Consider the following 22,417-nt stretch of genomic DNA (forward strand, 5'->3'; position numbering starts at 1 on the left):
CATAGCATATACAACAAATAAGGATAACCAGGTTGAATAGGATGTATGGGGGTGTGATTTAAAGACTAAATTCACCTTTTACTAAAAGATAATGAATGTAGATTTTTTGCAGGTTAAAAAAATGTGCATTTTCTTTATTTATTTATTTTAACAGGAGCCTGCAAGATATTGCAGCAGCTATCAGCAGATTGCAGATACAATTTCAGGTTCCTGCACAGTCTTCCTACAGCTTTTAGTCCATAACCTTTGTAAGGTTGTCAGCTTGCAAGCTGGGGGCGGTGTGCATGTACTACAAGTTTGATAATCAGTACGCTCAGGGCCCATTCAAACTACAAACAAGAAAAGAGATTGCCCAGGGGACTTTAGATGAGGCTACACACTCATAAAAAATCAATGTAGTATACCATATAAAAGTATTTTATTGGATAAATATAGGAATAGTAAGCACATTCAAAAGGGGCATGATGGACTGCTCAGTGGCATCAAATACATCCAATACATATGTAATAAAAAATGTATGAAATAACAGCATGGACATGCATAATGATTATATACAGACATTTACAAAACATGATAAAATGTAGCACCCTTGACGCGTTTCGCGAAAATGTAGTTCGCTTCCTCAGAAATGGGTGTTTATCATATCTATATAAAATAAAAAAATATTATCAATGATGTACATGTGCATATATGGAGTGTCGAATAAAAGACAAATCCATCATCAAGACTCCATACTCACTGAATCAGTTTCAAAATGAGGACACTGAGAACGATGGTCCATTGGGAAGTCTGACCCGGGAGCCGTAGGGGGGCTCCAGTAGACGCAGAGGTCACAGGGAGAGCAGGACTGGTTTTGGAGGGATGTGTATCCATAAACCTATATTTGGGTTAGAAAACCCAGACAGCCAATCAGTGATATAATATGAAGACAATAATGTATATATGTATGTATAAATTAAAAAATATATATACAAAAAACATAAGTGATCCTGATGGCATGGAAAAATAGAAGGTGGTGTATATCAGTAGAGGAAAAAAAAAGGGGGGGGGGGAAGGGAAGCACCGGCACCCACAGCCAAGTGCCGTCCCACGGGGGTGAACAACACAAGCGAACACCCAAAAGCTAAGTGACTGTGTAAAAAAAAGTGCAAAAAATTACCAGAAATTGGTGTGGGAACAGTGAGGTCCTGCGCTCTGAAGGGATCCCCGAGTCATCTAAAGTCCCCTGGGCAATCTCTTTTCTTGTTTGTATGAAATTTTGGGATGGAGGCACACTACTCAGATGGGAGATCCAGATCACACCCCCTGTTTTATGCATTCAAACTACAATTCTGTCTGCTGTGGTGGTGTAATGTCCTTATTCACAAACTGAATGAAGTGGGGATATAGACAGAGCCCTGCATTGCCACTCTATTTTCAAAATGTAAACACAGAATAGCAGGCTACGTGCTCGGAGCAAAACCTCCTTCTACAGGCCTGTAGAAGTAGCCTGCTACTCTCTGCTATCCTCTGCTATCCTCTGCCCACCCGACTGCCCGACTTCCTGGTGCACGGGACAACCGCAGGAGCTAGACTCACCAACATGCAGCTCCGTGGATGGCGGGGATAAAGAGAGGGATGGCTCAAAACATCTCTCCTTGCCTACCCCATTTGATGAGCCTATTACCTTCTTATAGCTTGTGAGTTTTTAATATATTGTGCGACAATAAATTGCCTGTAATACTACACTTAGGTGGTGCTTTCTGTATTTCTCCTTCTGTTTTCAAAATGTGACAGTGGGTGCAGGAAGAGGATCCCCTGCCCCTTTTTACATCGTAAATATGAATGTAACATGTACCATGCTTCAGAAGATGAGCTTACTACAGGTCTAGGATAAGCAGATCTTTCAAATCTGTGTATAACGAAGATGCTGCTTTTGTAGGTCTGTCCAAAGCTGAACTGTAGGGGCAGATTGTATACAGGTGCATATCATAAAATTAGAATATTATCAAAAAAGTTTATTTTTAGCAGTAATTCAAATCAAAAATTTAAACTATATTTTATATACAGTATCTCACAAAAGTGAGTACACCCCTCACTTTTTTGCAAATATTTTATTATATCTTTTCATGTGACAACAAAATACTAAACTTTGGGTTTTCACTAGCTGTAAGTCATAATCATTAAAATAAAAAGATTGAAATGCTTGAAATGTATCACTCTCTGTGTAACGCATCTACAGTATCTCACAAAAGTGAGTACACCCCCACTTTTTTGAAAATATTTTATTATATCTTTTCATGTGACAACATTGAAGAAATTACACTTTGCTACAATGTAAAGTAGTGAGTGTACAGCTTGTATAACAGTGTAAATTTGCTGCCCCTTGAAAATATCTCAACACACAGCAATTAATGTTTTAACCGCTGGCAATAAAAGTGAGTAAACCCCTAAGTGGAAATGTCCAAATTGGGCCCAAAGTGTCAATATTTTGTGTTAATATTTTATTTTCCAGCACTGCCTTAACCCTCTTGGGCATGAAGTTCACCAGAGCTTCACAGGTTGCCACTGGAGTCCTCTTCCACTCTTCCATGATGACATCACGGAGCTGGTGGATGTTAGAGACCTTGCACTCCTCCACCTTCCATTTGAGGATGGCCCACAGATGCTCAATAGGGTTTAGGTTTAGAGACATGTTTGGCTAGCCCATCACCTTTACCCTCAGCTTCTTTAGCAAGGCAGTAGTCGTCGTCTTGGAGGTGTGTTTGGGGTCGTTATCATGTTGGAATACTGCCCTGCGGCCCAGTGTCCGAACGGCGGGGATCATGCTCTGCTTCAGTATGTCACAGTACATGATGGCATTCATGGTTCCCTCCCCAGTGCCAGCAGCACCCATGCAGCCCCAGACCATGACACTCCCAGCACCATGCTTTACTGTAGACTGTAGGCAAGACACACTTGTCCTTGTACTCCTCACCTGGTTGCAGCCACACATGCTTGACACCATCTAAACCAAATAAATTTATCTTGATCTCATCAAACCACAGGACATGGTTCCAGTAATCCATGTCCCTAGTCTGCTTGTCTCCAGCAAACTGTTTGCGGACTTTCTTGTGCATCATCTTTAGAAGAGGCTTCCTTCTGGGATGACAGCCATGCAATCCAATTTGATGCAGTCTGCAGCATATGGTCTAAGCACTGACATGCTGAACCCCCACCCCTTCAACCTCTTTATCAATGCTGGCAGCACTCATATGTCTATTTCCCCAAAGAGAACTTCTGCATATGACGCTGAGCACGTGCACTCAACTTCTTTAGTCGACCATTGCGAGGCTTGTTCTTAGTGGAACCTGTCCTGTTAAACCGCTTTATGGTCCATTTTTGGCTTTGGAAAGCATTGCATCAAACTGATCCATGTTTGATCCAATGCTTTTAAGGGCAGAGGAGACATCTGAGGTCTAATAGACCCCGGATGCCTCAGTAAAGAAGATCTGTCACTGCCTATTGCTATCACAAAAAAAATTAAAGAGACAGTGTAAAAATAAAATATTCAAATAGAATAAATTATAAAATTATAAAAAATGTAAAGCGACCTATCCCACCATGCTTGTTCCCCAAGGCTAATGCCATGGGTGTCACACGAGTATGTAAATGGCGATCACATCACACATGTGAGGTATCGTCTGCGAATGTCAGAGTGAGAGCAATAATTCTAGTGCCAGTCCTCCTGTGTATCTTTTAACCACTTTACGACCAGCCACAGACCTACGTCGACTGACTTTGCGTGGTTGCACCGGGATAATGCTTCTAGCTAGAGGCATCATCCCGGTACCGTTTTTTAGAGCCGGCGGTTGGCTTTCTGGCATTAACAACCGATGCGGCTCGGGAGTCACTCGATCGTTACCCCGGCGAGCGGGAGGGGACATCCCCCTCCCGCCGCCTTCCGCGGCTCTGCCCGGATCTCCTGTCCCACCGGGAGACCCGAGCACCCATGGAGTCCCGATCTAAGCCGGATGAGGCTTCGATCGGGTCTCCGATGACGTAACCCGAAGGTGGCATCCATGACGTCACATGCGGGTTACTCGGCTGCTAAAGACGGCAGTTTTAAAAATTGAGTGTATTCAAAAATGCAGTTTTGGGCGTTTTGAATACATGGAAGTGTAGTGGAGGGGTCTAGGGTCTTTTAGACCCTCAATCCCTCCGTAAAGAGTACCTGTCACTGCATATTGCTGTCACAAGGGATGTTTACATTGCTTTTGACAGCAATAAAAGTGATCAGATTTTATTTTTTTTTAAAAACCTGTGTTAAAATTAAAAATATAAATAGGAAAAAAAAAAAATTTTAGCCACCCCTGTCGCCGTAAGTCGCGCACGAAAGAAAACGTATACTGAAGTCACGCCACAAATGAAATCGCTGTTTAAACCACACATGTGTGGTATCACCGCAATTGCCAGAGCATGAGCAATAATCAAAAAAAAAAAGAGCTACACTCTAACTCTAAACTGGTAACCGTTAAAACATTTTAAAGCGTCGTCTATGGAGATTTTTTTTGACCGTAGTTTGTCGCCATTCCGCGGGGGTGCACAATTTTAAACCGTAACATGTTTGATATCTATTTACTTGGCGTGACATCATCTTTCACAATATACAAAAAAAATGGGCTAACTTTACTGTTTAGTTTTTTTTTAAATGCAGTGAAATGTGATTTTTCGTAATTTTTCAAAAAAAATGGCGTTTGAAAGACCGCTGCGCAAATACTGCATGTCAAAAACTATTTCAATGACCGCCATTTTATTCTCCAGAGCCTTTGCTAAAAAAATATATATAATGTTTGGGGGTTTTAAGTAGTTTTCTAGCAAACATACTGATTTTAACTTGTAAACAAAAAGTGTCAAAAATAGGCTCGGTCTTAAAGTGGTTAACTGGTAACCTGTAAAGGCTTTTAAAGCGTTGTCAATGGAGATTTTTCTGTACCGTAGTTTTATGCCATTCTATGAACATGAACAATTTTAAAGCGTGACATGATGGGTATGTATTTACTCAGAGTAACATATTTTCTTTGATATTTACCAAAAAAGTGGGGATTATATTGTTTTTTTTTTTGTCCAATAACATTAACTGAAATATATATATATATATATATATATATATATATATATATATATATATATATATATATATATTTATATTTATTTTTTAAATTGCGGCGAGAAAATACTGTGAAAATGCCATCTGACATAAACAAAATTGCAAACCCACCATTTTATTCTCTAGGGCCTCTGTTTAAACAAATATATAATGTTTGGGGGTTCTAAGTAACTTTCCAGCAAAAAAAATACTGATTTCACATGTGAACAAAAAGTGTCAGAATAGGCCTAGTCTTCAAACCTTCTGTGTGCAGCTCCACCTCTTCTCATGTAGCTTCTATGGCAATGTGAAAAATAAACAAAACCTTTGAATAACATGCTTGGAGAATGCCCTAAAACTTTGCATGGTCTTACAGAACAGTACAAATGTCACAGTCTTGGCGGTAACATACTCCAGCAAAGCATATTTGGCTGTGGAAATATTTTTTTCTTTTACAATTAACTTTGCTTACATACTGCAGCAGAACCATATCTGTTTTATTTTTTTTAAATACCTGTAAATGCTTTTTCAAAGTAATTTCAGCAGCAACACATGCTTTTCCAGGACATGATTATGGGTCCAATTTGATAGACAGATTGATATTGTGAAGTAGTTTTGCTGATACAAACTGAACTGCCATTTGCCATTTTCTTGCAAATTCTGTTTTTTTATTTATATAGCCCATAGATGATTATTTTTTTTTTTCCTCATTCAACCAGAAAATAAAAATGACTCAATTCCCCTTCCAAGTACTCACTGTAGATGGGGGAATCCTTCCCACTGAGCCTTTGTACTCTGTTAACAGGGAGACTTCCCCCACCATCAGAATACACAGTAATCAGCGCTGCCAGCTATAGCTGATGGTGCTGATCAAGCGTCAAAAATCTGATAGGGCGGTTGTACAGAAGTCAATGGGTGGATTACCTTCTGTATGACCACCCTGCCCATACAAGGAACGAATCAGCAAGAACCAGCCGATATTTGATCCGTGTATGGTCGGCTTAAGAATTAAGAGACTGCAACTGATAAGGAACAGGACATTTTTAAATGAGAGGTAATTGGCTGAAACGTACTAGAGAAAAAAAGTACAGGCAGGTGTTTTAATACTAGAATTAGGCGACCACATATTTAGGTCCTAATGCACGTGGGTGCTTTGGCACTGTACATCAAATCCCATGGTTTTTAGGTGCTTGGGAGGCACACGTGCAGTATCCATCCATGTGAGTGACATTCGGTATAGGGTCCAGCCACTTCTAGTCACCATGTATTTTAGCCTATCATACAATTTTGACAAGCTAATGGTAGTAGGGCAGAGCACCTGAACATCCCTGTGTAGCACTACACCCACAGGAGCCGCTGGTATGTTACCTGGATTTTCCACACTTCTTGCCATGCAGCCAGGCCCAAGGTATTTCCCACAGCCAGGTACATGCAGACTTCCACTTGTTACTCCAATGACTAGTCTAGGGGTTTTGTTTTTGTTGTTTTATATGAGAACTTGGATGGGGTAAGGGATATATTGTTATACTTCCAACTATTCACATCGAGGACTCTAACTTCCTTTCCTAGTGAAACTTGGCTGACATTCTTATAAAAAGCACATGTAGATTACTTCACAGCAGCAGAAAAGAGGGTATAACTGTTTAACCATCCTTAGGATGTCTGTACTCACAAGGCTCCTGAAGCACCACTGGCAACCTTCTCTCTTCATGATACCAGACCAGATGCACTGTAGACTCTCCCTCTGTGAGCTATGGTAGGACGAAGGCTACCACACAGACTTCAGGTCCTCAGGTCTCCCACCTGATGCCACATGTCAGCTAAACAGGCCCTCAGGTCACCCACCTGAGGAAACATGGCAGCAAGTGCCAGGGGAGGCAACGACTCTTCCCCAGCCTGGTGCAATCCTCTGCTTAGGAATGCCCAACAGCCCATGTGCTCCTCAAACATAAATACAGGCACCCAGAATGCCTAGGGACACCTCTCTTGTCATTGGCCAGGGCTGTATGAAAATACATGCTACCATCTGCATTGTCTATGCCTATTGTCCAGCACTTGCCATAGCTGCTAGGACAGTGTGAAACTTCAAGAGAGCATGAGTAGCACCAGAGCACACTGAGCAGACTACACTAGCGGATCACTGCTCTCTGTTAAGCGGACAGCAAATACATTTGCCTAGCTGCCTGTGTTAAGCAGAGAAACCAAACACTATAATACACTAATCCTAACACCTACCTAGAAGGATGCTACACCTGTCTTTCAAAAATTCATAGATTCTATGGACTTGTCTCAAACCATCTGTGTGCATGAAGCAATGTAAGGGCTCGTGATTTTACTGTCACTCAACCGCTTCCCCTGTTGATGCAAAGGCAGCGAACGGGGAGTACACATAAAGGGGGGGATCAGTGAATGTGAGGAATAAACCCCCTGACCCCCACTCAAAATAAATACTTAATGAAAACAATCACACTTTTTTACAGGAAGACTTGCTACTAGAGTTGAGCGAACACCTGGATGTCCGGGTTTGGCGGGTTAGGCCGAACTTGAAAAAAAAGTCCGGGTTCGTGACCCGAACTTAACCCCGATCCCAAACCCCATTGAAGTCAATGGTGACCTGAACTTTTGAGAACTAAAATGGCTCTAAAAAAAACATGGAAAGGGCTAGAGGGCTGAAAATGGCCGCAAAATCTTCTTAAGAGCATGGCAAGTGCTCTGCAAACAAATGTGGATAGGGAAATAACTTAAAAAAACATAAAAACATAAAAATAAAAAAGAATCATCTTGATCTAGGAGGACAAGGCCCATATGGAGTAGGAGGTTGAGGCGGCGGTGGAGGAGGACGAGGTAGCCAACACTGGTTTTTGTTTTTAATTTTAAATTTCTTTTTAAATTAGGGTACACCCCAAAAGAGTGAGAAAGATCAAAAATACAACAATGGCTGGGTAAGGCCGGTATACAAGTCTATTCTGCAGAAGTTACGGACAAGTCCTGTGGGATCCATGCCTGGTTCATTTTAATGAACGTGAGCTTGTCCACATTGGCTATAGACAGGCGGCTGCGCTTGTCTGTGATAACGCCCCCAGCCGTGCTAAATACACGTTCAGATAATACTCTGGCTGCAGGGCAGGCCAGCACCTCCAAGGCGTAAAGGGCAAGCTCAGGCCATGTGCCCAATTTGGAGACCCAATAGTTGAAGGAGGCAGACCCCTCATTCAGTACGTGTATAGTACATAAGGAACGGTAAGGAACTGTATATGGTGTATGGTATATGGTAAGGAACGATGATGGCGGCGGGAGGGTTTTTTTCCCCCTTCTGGGTTGAGTCTGGCCTTGGAAAAAGGTATGTGTCCCTGGTTGTGGGCCGGGCTCTCCCAAAGCTGTCTATGTTCTGAGGCCTTCTGGTAGGGACGGGGCTGCACTGGTCTTGCCAGGGACCGGGATTCTGAAAAGCCTGTGGTGTATGTGCCCCTGAAGTGGCAGTCCAGGGGTGCCATAATTCACGGTGGATGGCAACACTATGAGTATGGCACCAAGGACACTGCACTTCCTACACATGTTTTTCACACCTGCCTCTAGGGCTGGGCCTTTTGGTCAGGAGTCAGGACCAGAGGCATTTTTTATTCCTGGCCAAAGGGCCTGCCATAGTATTGCAACGTGGCACTAACCTTGCACTTCTTCACTATCCCTTTCACCACTTTTATGTGTTGTGTGTCTCACGTTTTGTGTTTTTTATTGTGGTGGTACACTTTATTTTGCACAGCATGATTAGTAGGGTGTAGGTCCTTGGGCCTGTCCCTGTCCGTGAAAGTCTTGGGAGGGGGTGGATATGGCCTTCTGGCTTGGTTCACCCTCTCTCATCTGGTCTCTCTTTGGGAGATCCCCACCTAGTACTTGGAGTGGTCTGTTTCAGCAGACCTCCTAAAGAACAGGGCTGCCTGGTTTCGGCCAGGTTAGCCAGTGTAAGTACCCCAGTCCCTGTCAGGAGCCTTGCACCCTGGGGGATCAGGGTCAGGGACTATGTGTACACCCTGTGCACTTTTTGTGTTTCATTTTTTTTTTTGGTGTGCACTTTTTTATGCACTCACCAGGTGGTAGTCTGAGTGTGTTCACACACCACGAGCTAAAAAAAAAAAAACAGCTGGTGGTCCTGGTTGTTGTGGCGTGCCGACAAAGCTTTTCCACATTTCATACATGCTAACCCTGCCTTCTGAGGTGCTGGCGATGCCCTGGCTGCATTGGCGACCTCCTCCTCCTCTGCCTTCGCCTTGGGCTTCCACTGTGCCTCCGCTGTCAGGTGGGAACGCCACCAGCATCACTTCTCGACCTTTTGGCTAAGATCAAGTGTAGTATCTGTTGTTATCAGTTATCTGGGTGCCACCCTGCTGTGAACATGGTTCCCCCTCCTCATCCTCCACCTCGTCATCCTCCAAAACTGTGCCCTTGCTGGACAATTGTGTACCTAAATGGGTGTTTATTGAATAGCAGAATAGAACAACGGTATCTAAAAGTGTGTATCTCACACATACAGATACAGACTAAGCCGCAATTTAATATCTTTCTTTCCCCTAAATGGGTGTGTATTGAATAGCAGAATAGAACAACAGTATCCAAAGGGTGTATCTCACACGTACAGATACAGACTAGGCCGCAATTTAATATCTTTCTTTCCCCTAAATGGGTGTTTATTGAATAGCAGAATAGAACAACAGTATCCAAAGGGTGTATCTCACACGTACAGATACAGACTAGGCCACAATTTAATATCTTTCTTTCCCCTAAAAGGGTGTTTATTGAATAGCAGAATAGAACAACAGTATCCAAATGGTGTATCTCAAACGTACAGATACAGACTAGGCTGCAATTTAATATTTTTTCCCTAAATGGGTTTTTATTGAAAAGTGGAATAGAAAAACAGTATCCAAGGGGTGTATCTGACAGTAAAATATGCAGACTAGGCCGCAATTTTTTTTCCCCTAAATTAGTTTTTATTGAAAAGCGGAATAGAACAACAGTATCCAACGGGTATATCTCACAATAAAATATGCAGACTAGGCCGCAATTTAATTTTTTTTCCCTAAATGGGTTTTTATTGAATAGCGGAATAGAACAACAGTATCCAAAGGGTATATCTCACAGTAACGTATGAATAAAAATTTTTCATTTTTCCCTTAAATTGTTGATTTTTGAATAGCAGATTAGAACAGCACTGTAGAACAACACTGTAAGTCACTGTAAAATATGAAGGAAAAAAGTTTTTTTTTTTAAATCCATATTAAGCAGACACATATGCACTGAGCTTGCTTTACATGGCCGCTACACGCCACACAGCGCCCACCTAACAGACTGATAAAAGTTTTTTTTTCTCCCTCCTCCTCACTGGGCTCAGGTCAGGGCAAAAAGATCGTGCACTGCACCCCCACACAATAAAATCGATGTAGATTGCTGTCTGATTAAAGAAGATTCTCCTATTCTTTCCCTGAAAGCCCTGCAGCTGTTGAAACCGCGCCATTAAAACTGCGCCAAAACATTAAAACCGCGACAAAACATGAAATAAAATTACCGAACAATGGACTGTATCCTGAATATACAGTAAAATGTTTGGGTCCGTGTCCGAGTACCGAACACCCGAAAGTCCGGTACAATCCCGAACAATACAGTCCATTTTCGCTCAACCCTACTTGCTACAAAAAAGAAAAAAACCAAAACCTTAAGATAAGGTTATATCAGCATAAAAAAAATAAACAACAAATGCTCAAGGTAAATGAAAGGCCCAGAACACGACACCTAGAAAGAAAGCTCAATTTGTTTTTAAAAGGCAAAGGGCTCACAAAAATAATTAGAAAATAAGGGGGGGGGGCAGTGATTGCCCAAAGAGTTAGCAATAAGAATTAAAATACCCTTCCCTAACTGGTCCTTATCTCTTCCTATGCAATTTGTAAGCTTTATTTAGGACTGCGAAAATACTTCTTCCTTTCAATGTAAGCTAATTTAAAAAGAAATGCAATGTCATCTCTCATAAAAATGAACACATTATCACTTAGCTTTACCTCTCCTCATGATTTTATTAAAAAATTCTGCAAAAATGCAGTTAAAGTGCTATGGGTATTTCTCGTGATAATGAAGTTGGAGTGACTTAAATGTGGAAACATTGTGGACAAGTTGGCAGAAACTTTGTAGGAATATAAACCTTCTTTTATAATTTATCTTTTAAATTATGTTTTGCAAATCAATCATTTGATTTGCATTATTAAAGTAATTGAATTATTGTTATTTCAATGTATCAATTTTGCTTTGTGCACTGGTCCAAATCATTTGATGAAGGGTAGATTATGGTGGGGGGTTGTTTTTCTGGGGTTGGGCTTGGCTCCTTAGTTCCAGTGAAGGGAACTCTTAAGGCATCAGCATACCAAGATGTTTTGGACAATTTCATGCCCTCAACTTTGTGGTAACTGTTTGGGGATGGTCCCTTCCTGTTCCAACATGACAGCGCACTAGTGCACAAACAAGGTCCATAAAGACATGGATGAGCGAGTTTGGGGTGGAGGAACTTGACTGTCCTGCACAGAGTCCTTACCTCAACCCGTTAGAACACCTTTGGGATAAATTAGAGTGGAGCCAGGCCTTCTCATCCACATCAGTGCCTGACCTCACAAATGTGCTTCTGGAAGAATGGTCAAACATTCCCATAGACACACTCCTAAACCTTGTGGACAGCCTTCCCAGAAGAGTTAAAGCCTTTATAGCTACAAAGGGCTAACTCAATAATGAACCCTACGGGCTAAGACTGGGATGCCATTAAAATTCATGTGCGTGTAAAGGCAGGAGTCCCAATACTTTTGGTAATGTGGTGTATATCTACTTTAAGAATGTGGTGATTTGGAGCAACTGTACCACACAAGTATGTGGTGATGTGTTGCAAACAAAAGTCAGTTTTGTCTCAGTCACAAATTCACACTGATGGCCTTGAAATAAAATGGAAATTACAAGCAAATTATATTAACATAAAATATACCTCCCCCCCAAAATAAACTCTAAAACACTAAACCCCAACTGTATGTGATTTTGTGTGCATGTATTATTTTAAGCTAGCCGAGATATAGATATATATATTTACACACACATATATATATATATATATATATATATATATATATATACACACATATACAAACCCAATTCCAAAAAGGTTGGGACACTGTACAAATTGTCAGTAAAAAAGGAATGGACTAATTTATAAATCTCATAAACTTATATTTTATTCACAATATAATATAGATAACATATCAAATGTTGAAAGTGAGACATTTTGAAATGTCATGCCAAATATTGGCTCATTTTGGATTTCATGAGAGCTACACATTCGAAAAAAGTTGGGACAAGTAGCAATAAGTGGCCAGAAAAGTTAAATATACATATAAGGAACAGCTGGAGGACCAATTTGCAACTTATTCGGTCAATTGGTAACACGATTGGGTATAAAAAGTGCCTCTCAGAGTGGCAGTGTCCCTCAGAAGTCAAGATGGGCAGAGGATCGCCAATTCCCCCACTAGTGGAGCAATATCAGAAAGGGGTTTTTCAGAGAAGTAATGGAAATGGAATGGAAATCATAACAAGGGCTCAGGAATACTTCCAGATAACATTGTTGGTGAACACAATCCACCGTGCCATTCGCCTTTGCCAGATAAAACTCTATAGGCCAAAAAAGAAGCCAAATCTAAACATGATCCAGAAGCACAAGCTTTTTCTCTGGGCCAAGGCTCATTTAAAATGGACTGTGGCAAAGTGGAAAACTGTTCTGTGGTCAGATGAATCTAAATTTGAAGTTCTTTTTGGAAAACTGGGACGCCATGTCATCCGGACTAAAGAGGACAAGGACAACCCAAGTTGTTCTCAGCGCCTAGTTCAGAAGCCTGCATCTCTGATAGTATGGGGTTGCATGATTGCGTTTGGCATGGGCAGCTTACACATCTGGAAAGGCGCCATCAATGCTGAAAGGTATATCCAAGTTCTAGAACAACATATGCTCCCATCCAGATGTTGTCTCTTGCAGGGAAGACCTTGCTTTTTCCAACATGACAATGCCAGACCACATACTGCATCAATTACAACATCATGGCTTCGTAGAAGAAGGATCCGGGTACTGAAATGGCCAGCCTGCAGTCCAGATCTTTCACCCATAGAAAAATTTGGCGCATCATAAAGAGGAAGATGCAACAAAGAAGACCTAAGACAGTTGAGCAACTAGAAGCCTGTATTAGACAAGAATGGGACAACATTCCTATTCCTAAACTTGGGCAACTTGTCTCCTCAGTCCCCAGATGTTTGCAGACTGTTATAAAATGAAGAGGGGATGCCACACAGTGGTAAACATGGCCTTGTCCCAACTTTTTTGAGATGTGTTGATGCCATAAAATTTAAAATCAATTTATTTTTCCCTTAAAATGATACATTTTCTCAGTTTAAACATTTGATATGTCATCTATGTTGTATTCTGAATAAAATATTAAAATTTGAAACTTCCACATCATTGCATTCTGTTTTTATTCACAATTTGTACAATGTCCCAACTTTTTTAGAATCGGGTCTGTATATATATATATATATATATATATATATATATATATATCAAATTGGGAAAACACGGAAATACAGTCAGTCATAGACCTCTATACTATGCCCACATCCTGTAGTAAAATGTATCAAAAATTCGGGGAAGGGGAGATTGGGCTACCATATAATCACCGGGTTGTGGGAACAAATACCCGTGTGATACTCCCAGAAACAGAGGGGGAATTTGGACTTTGCAGGGCTAGTATATTAGTGGTAAGCAACAACGAGATATAAAATCTGTAATATTTTATTGAAAATAGAAAAAGTGCATATTTAAAAACATGTACAAAAATGCATAAACATATTGTATAAACATATCGAAAATAGACAACAACTCATCCATGTAGCAATATATAAGGATGTAGAGGTTATTGGTTCGACGCGTTTCGCCTGATTGATACAGTCAGCTTCATCAGGAACCAAAGGATACTAGGCAACAAAAGGCCTCTAATGTGAGCATTAAAAAAAAGAGAGAAAACAAAAATTATAAACAGATATATCATATATGGTACATTCTGTTAAAAGAGCTATGCCTTTGAAGTTATTATCAAGGCAAGTATCAGGGAATTTATCAATATGGTAACTTGCTTACCTAGATCATGTTGTGAGTAGATTTAAAAAGGGTTCAGGATGCCAGAGTCGACCATCGTGAGCCAGGACGGATCGAGCTCCCCTCCAACAGATCCTACAAGAGGATCACAAAATCTCCGGTGAGATAGGGTGGACCAGACCTTCTCCAATTCGTACCCCAATGACTGATTATGTCATTATTCAGTGCAGGTAGATGTCCCCTATATACTAGTATGGGGGTACTGGCAAGATTGGCACGAGGGTTGAGGGTGGGGTCAAGGTGCATCAGCCCAGATGGCTCTACAATATTGGCATGGAAACAAAGAAATGGAAAAGAAACAAGAAGCGTATATTTTAGCTTAATAGCCAGCAGATATAATGCAGACCAAGTCTAAAAAAGAGACTAATTTCCTCTGTGTTTGGTGCTTACCTATGTTGGGGGTGTTTCTAGCATAGAGGTCCGAACGCCGATGCTCGCGGCACGAACTGCCGCTGCTATCGGCATCCTCGCCTCGTGGGCTTCTAAATAGGGGAGAGGTCCCACCTGAAGTGCGACGCTGAAGCAGCGTCATGACGTCCCTTCCGGCGCGGGTGCAGTGCATACGCGTCACTGCCGGAGTGGCGGGAGTTGGTACTACAGCCAGTAAGGCAGCGCGCATTAATCCCATTGCTGGGAGAGGAGCGAACGCCTAGATAGGCGTGTCTCCTCTGCTTTGCGCCCGAATCCACCCTGGTGTGGGGAGAGCTCATACTTACCCGGACTCACAACAGAGCGACTCGACATTTACAGGACCCTGAAGCACAAAAAGCGACAAGACATATAAACAAATAACAAATTTGAATCCCACAATAATTAACAACAGGCAATTAATTTAAAGGGAGAAGAACATTTCAAAATACATATATTTTTCTGGCTCCCTAGTATGTTGAATTGGCAAGAAAAACATTTCTCATTTGTAGTTTACCACCACTCATAGACCAAAATTGTGTAAATGAGTGGCAAAGAATCTCATAATGAATATAGATAATACTAAAGATTAAAAATTAAAAGATATATATAATAAAGAGACATGTAGATTAGAATCACTTCATGCATTTGGCAGACTTGTGGTTGGGGTAGGGAACAGATAGAAAATAGGGGAGGGACTGATGAGAAAAAGAAGGGGGGGGGAAATTAAGGGGAGGGGGGACAAAGTAAATTAAAATAATTACTCAAAAAACATTGAGAGGCGGGTAAACTAGGCATATGGAGGGTATTGGCATATATGGCTAGTGTACAGATATATGTTCAAAGAAAAGGTTTGTATGACACTGCTGTGTTCAAACCTGGCCACTTTGTGGCTTGCTGGTTAAAAATCCATTTTGCCTCTCTCTGAAGGATGATCTTGTCAGTATAACCACCTCGTGGGTTACTGTTTACCACTTCTAGGATCGAGAAGGAGACCATATGGGGATCGAAACTGTGGTTGAGGCTGACATGTTTGCATATTGGGGTAAATATAAGTCCTACTTCTAAATAGTAAAGATGGTCATTTATCCTTTGCCAAAATTTCCTCTTTGTCTTACCTATGTAAAACGCTCCACACTTACATGTGGCTAGGTAGACAACCCCCTCGGTCTGACATGTGGCTGAGAATTTAGGTCGTAAAATTCCTCCTCGTGGCAGGGGAAGGGTGCTCCCCTCCCTTACCCATGGGCATTGGTCACAGCATCCACACCTGTGTGTCCCTAGTGTACTTTACGGACCTATGGGAACGGGAGGCCGATAGTGGCTGTGAACTAGTGAATCACCCAGTGATCTGGCCTTTCTAAAGACCAGTTCTGGTCTGGGTTTGACATATTTAGATATTGTTGAATCTTCAGTCAGAAAATGCCAATTTTTGGCCAAGATAGAGCGGATTTCTTGGTGGTGAACATTAAAGGTGGTTATCATTTTAGTAGTTGGGGAAGGTTCCTGTCTTTTAGGGGTATAAATAAGATCCTCTCTATTCTGTGATTTAGCCTTATGATAGGCAGTTTTAAGAACCCTGTTGCTATAGCCCCTTAGTTTCAATTGTTGTTTTAGGGCCAATTCAACATACTAGGGAGCCAGAAAAATATATGTATTTTGAAATGTTCTTCTCCCTTTAAATTAATTGCCTGTTGTTAATTATTGTGGGATTCAAATCTGTTATTTGTTTATATGTTTTGTCGCTTTTTGTGCTTCAGGGTCCTGTAGATGTCGGGTCGCTCTGTTGTGAGTCCGGGTAAGTATGAGCTCTCCCCACACCAGGGTGGATTCGGGCACAAAGCAGAGGAGACACTCCTATCTAGGCGTTTGCTCCTCTCCCAGCAATGGGATTAATGCGCGCTGCCTTACTGGCTGTAGTACCAACTCCCGCCACTCCGGCAGTGACGCGTATGCACTGCGCCCGCACCGGAAGTGACGTCATGACGCTGCTTCAGCGTCGCACTTCCGGTGGGACCTCTCCCCTATTTAGAAGCCCACGAGGCGAGGACGCCGATAGCAGCGGCAGTTCGTGCCGCAAGCATCGGCGTTCGGACCTCTATGCTAGAAACACCCCCAACATAGGTAAGCACCAAACACAGAGGAAATTAGTCTCTTTTTTAGACTTGGTCTGCATTATATCTGCTGGCAATTAAGCTAAAATATACGCTTCTTGTTTCTTTTCCATTTCTTTGTTTCCATGCCAATATTGTAGAGCCATCCGGGCTGATGCACCTTGACCCCACCCTCAACCCTCGTGCCAATCTTGCCAGTACCCCCATACTAGTATATAGGGGACATCTACCTGCACTGAATAATGACATAATCAGTCATTGGGGTACAAATTGGAGAAGGTCAGGTCCACCCTATCTCGCCGGAGATTTTGTGATCCTCTTGTAGGATCTGTTGGAGGGGAGCTCGATCCGTCCTGGCTCACGATGGGCGACTCTGGCATCCTGAACCCTTTTTAAATCTACTCACAACATGATCTAGGTAAGCAAGTTACCATATTGATAAATTCCCTGATACTTGCCTTGATAATAACTTTAAAGGCATAGCTCTTTTAACAGAATGTACCATATATGATATATCTGTTTATAATTTTTGTTTTCTCTCTTTTTGTTAATGCTCACATTAGAGGCCTTTTGTTGCCTAGTATCCTTTGGTTCCTGATGAAGCTGACTGTATCAATCAGGCGAAACGCGTCGAACCAATAACCTCTACATCCTTATATATTGCTACATGGATGAGTTGTTGTCTATTTTCGATATGTTTATACAATATGTTTATGCATTTTTGTACATGTTTTTAAATATGCACTTTTTCTATTTTCAATAAAATATTACAGATTTTATATCTCGTTGTTGCTTACCACTAATATACTAGCCCTGCAAAGTCCAAATTCCCCCTCTGTTTCTGGGAGTATCACACGGGTATTTGTTCCCACAACCTGGTGATTATATGGTAGCCCCATCTCCCCTTCCCCGAATTTTTGATACATATATGTATATATATATATATATATATATATATATATATATATATAAATATATATGCAGGGAATAAATAAAAAACACCAAAAAATGAATTGTTCTAGAATAGACTGTTGGGTCTATGCACTGTGAACACAAAAGGAGGGGGTATAAATTCTAAATGTAAATATGTTTAGGTGAATGATGTTATACCTTGGACATCATTTGAAAAACTTTAAGACAATGGGCTTGATTTACTAAAGGCAAATAGAATGTGTACTCTGCAAGGGCAGTTGCCCCAGAGCTTAGCAAATAGGGAGAAGCTCTGCTAACTTCCGCAATCCAATCATGGGCAAGCAAAAATTCATTTTTGTTTTTTATTTTCCTTGCATGTGATTGGGTATTCACTGTAAAGTGAAGCTTTACCACATTTACTAAACTCTGGCGCATCTGCACTTGCAAAGTGCCCAGTCTACTTGCCTTTAGTAAATCAACCCCAATGTGTTAATTTAATAAAGCATAATAAAACAAAAACGTTTCCTGGTGGAAGGCAATTATCTGTATCAAATCCATGGTTATCTTTCTGCATGGGTAATCAGAAATGACAGTAAAGGGAGCCTGCTTAAGGCCCCTGAACTCATGGGATTAGTGACAGCAGAGCAATTGACAGGTTTTGTTTTATTAATTCCCTCATTTAGGCAGTTGGGACATCTTAATAAAAATAAATAAATAAATAAATAAATAAATAAATAAGGGTAGGGTGTTACATGGTCCAACTGAACTTTATGGGATCAGTTGACTGTTAAGAAAATTCCAGAGGGAAAAATCACATGACCCCTTTGGAAGTTTCTGATAGGTTCTGCGACCCTATGTAAAGCAGCTCAAATGGTTGAATTTAGCCAGTACCAGAGGACCTTTCAAATTGGGAGCTCCCCCTCCCTCCCCTCCCTGTCGTGGCCTTAATGTTATGTGGTTTGGTGCCCTTTCTATTCGAAAGGGGGATGGTTGATATATATACTGTTGATATATATTTACAACATGAGTCTTAGTGGCTATGTTGCTTTGTTTGTTGATTATTAAATTCAAGTATTCTAGTATATATATATATATATATATATATATATATATATATATGTATATGTTTTTTGATTTGTTACAAACCTTTATACCAATGATAAAGGCCATGGCCATTTAAACTCCACCATATTTGTTTGGGTTTACATTATTTATTGCTCTATTGCTGTATACTATCCCATTTGTAATGGTACAAAAACAATCAGGTGCTTCATTTAGTGATGTAAAACCAGCATTAGATGGTGACCCTATTCTTTTCTCTTCTTATCGGTAATAGAGATTTCTGCAATCTAATCCTGAAAATGATATTGCTTTCATTGATTTTATCTTGCAGCATGAACCATTTATCACAGTAGTTTCAGGTTGTGCCATTGTTTGGTTATTTATTCAAGATAGTTTCAACAGTGGTACCCATGCACTGATTAATCTGTGAGCTGACTAATAGTCTGGGGTTGGTGGATCTTGGTCCCTACAGACATACTATTTAGATAATCAAGAACCCTGCAGTGCAGGGATATGCAATCTGTGGCTCTCCAACTGTTGCAAAACTACAAGTCCCATCATGCCTGTGGCTGTCAGATTAATACTATGCTTCATGGGATTTGTAGTTCTGTAACCGCTGGAGGGCCACAGTTTGCATATCCCTGCTGTAGTGGAACAACTTTTCACCTGCCCCAAATTTTTCAGGAGCTCACTTTAGCATTAGCTCAGTTTTACAAATGACTCAAGGCATGAGACAGCACTATCTGGATGGGAGAGTAAAAACTGGATCCTTGTGGAATATAAGGAGCCAATGGAAAGTCTTAATGCAGTTTTATTGTGAACAATTGCATTGAAAACCTTGCATCATAAAGGTAATACAGTACCAGGCTGGTGGGTCCAGATGTATCCTTCTACATCTGGACCCACCGGCCTGGTACTGTATTAACCTTTATCATGCAAGGTTTTTAACCCAATTGTTCACAATAAAACTGCATTGAGACTTTCCATTGGCTCCTTAAATTCCAGAAGAATACAGTGTTTACTATCCTATCCAGATAACGCTGTCTCATCCCTTGCTTGCCATTTTTAGTACCCCAGTATACTAACAGTAACAGCTGCACATGGTTGGCCCCTGGACAATGGGAATCAACATAGGGCTTAGCGCTTGGGACACCTTGCTGTTGTTTCCATTACAAATGACTCAGGCTGCTCAGTATCCCTGGTGCAATTTTGTGAGGGAGCTCCCTTAGCTTGATTTCCAGTGCCACATGGTCCCACCCTTCTATCATAGTACCACACCTCTGTTACATTTTTTTCCTGAGCTGCTAAAAGCTGTTACTGTTTTTCTTTTCTGATTTTCTCAGACTACATTTACATTTTTCAGATTTGTGTCCCCTTCTTCTCACCAGGCAAGGTTTCCAAACCTTTCTGCACATTTTTTCCTTATTTGCTGCTCTGCCACCCCAACTTTTTGTAGTCTGGTTGGGATTCTGATTGATTTCACTGGTCATGGCCATGGGAGGTAATAGTCAGGTGGCTGCTAAATGAGAGAGAGAAGCTGGTGTAATGGTGAGCCTGAGGAAGGCAGGGAAGCTTTGGAGGGGGGGGGGGGATGTGCTGAATGGGTGAGCTGTGAATGAGGTTAGGTATGGCAGGGAGTGCACAGGTGAGCTATGAAAAGGAGGTGCAGAGGCATGCTGCTGACAGGGAGTGCATAGGTGAGCTATGGATGTGGGTTAGCTATGACCAGGGGTGCAGGGTTGAGCAGTAGGGGAAGGGGGGGGTGGTGGTGTAAGAGTGAAATGTGGAAAGAAAGGTGCAGAGATGAGCTGTAGTATAGGGGTGCAGAGGTGAGTTGTCACCAGGTGGTACATAAGTGAGCTGTGGACAGGGGATACAGAAGCAAGCTGTGGACAAGGGGGGGGGGGGAGCAGAGGTGATCTGCAAACAAGGGGAGTAAAGACGTGAGCTGTTAACTTGGGAGGGCATAGTGTCATTTATGGTGATAGGAATAACTTGTGGCCTACAAATGTGAACTGTTGTAGAACTCAAATGTGAACTTTAGTTATCTTTAACATTTACTAACATATAAGCAACAGGAAAGCAGAGAAGGCTGAAATGTTTGTTCACGCTCTTATCCCAGTAGCATTTTTCTTTCTTCACTTCTCAGGTGGCATAAAATCTCCCGAAATTGCCCAGGGGGCATTCAGCACTCCATTAGTACCCTTTTGCCCCTTTCGAGTCGGAAGAACTTTGAGAAAGGCCTATTCCTCTTCCTTGCATACAGTCATAGCACCATGGATTTTATTCTCCATACAATTTTAGCTTAGGTGCAGAACATCCAGAAATTATATATATTCTGCTCAAGCTCAGGGTTACCTTGTTTAAATTTCCTAACAATCTGACAACATATTTGTTGTACCTTCTGCATCTTTTTTGTTGTATTTACAGTATAACTGTACTATGCAATTTGTGATTGAGAGCTGTCATCACAGGCTCAGACCAGTGTAAAACATGCTTTCTTTACATTTATCCTATTTTATCTGCACTGAACAATGTAGTTCAGTTCAGCCTGCACTGAATTCTCATTTCCTGTAGTCAGCAGGGTGTGGGACCTAGTGGAGGTCTCACATTCACTGACTAAAAAAGAATGCAAGGAACAATAAGGAAGTGACATCATTGCCTTGATAAGGAAATACCTTAGTTTTCGGTCCTACTACAGTATAATAGTACAGTATAGTAATTTCTTATTAGGGTAATGCTAAACATGGAGATACGTAGCCTTAATTCCCTGCCCTTATGTATGTCAGTGTAGTCCTAATGCATAGGATTCTTTTCTCAGTAATTGCCCCGCAGCCAGACCCACAGTTCTGGTCAGTCTTCAGCGTAATTAACCATTCTAGCGATATGCTTTTTGATACTTTATGAAAACTTTAACTTGGATATGTAGAGGGTAGTTCTAGGATATGCTAGTAACTCCTAGAAACAAACTTGAGGACAGTAATCTTTGTCTTTGGAATGTGAGTATTTGCTTGCAGCAAATGTTGGACTGAGCGCTTCACACTATAATTGTGCATTCCCTTTAGGTAGCAGCAGCCATATTGTAAGCAAAAGTCCTTACACAAGTAGTTAATGGACTGAGCTCTTCAGGACACCACAGACAATGGCCCCTTTAAATAATAGTGACTCTAGCATAATAGGGGTGGCAGCAGCACACAGTCTGAAGGATCTCTAACACTAGCCTGGACTCACTACTGTCCTTGGATAATTGGTTGCCTCCTTTCAATATCTTCCATACACTTTCTCAGTGGTACCAGACTAAATCCCCAGACAACAAATCCCTCACTCAATTTCAGCATCTTTCAGTAGAATAGGCCCCAGCTAGCCTGGCTGGGTCTCCGATAAACTGCAGACATGTGACAGGCTTGCCCAGAGGGCAAACAACCTCCCTCAAGGTGATCTTCTCCCCAGAGACAAGACCTCTCTACTCAGTCTCAGAGTATTTACACACACTCCCAGCCACAATATGGGCACCTCTCCCCAGGGATTGGCAAGGGCCGCATGGAAATGTAGCTGCTGATTAGACTCTCCAGCCCATTACCTTCCAAAACATTT

General features: G+C 41.4%; 1 protein-coding gene across 1 annotated transcript in view; it reads left to right on the forward strand.

The window, feature by feature from the left end:
- Nucleotides 1-22,417, forward strand: part of SLC6A11 (solute carrier family 6 member 11) — a 423,717-nt gene that overhangs the window by 208,477 nt on the left and 192,823 nt on the right. The window lies entirely within an intron of this gene.

The sequence above is a fragment of the Pelophylax lessonae genome (genome assembly GCF_965119305.1).
Source record: "Pelophylax lessonae genome assembly, chromosome: 8".
Taxonomy (NCBI): Eukaryota; Metazoa; Chordata; class Amphibia; order Anura; family Ranidae; genus Pelophylax; species Pelophylax lessonae.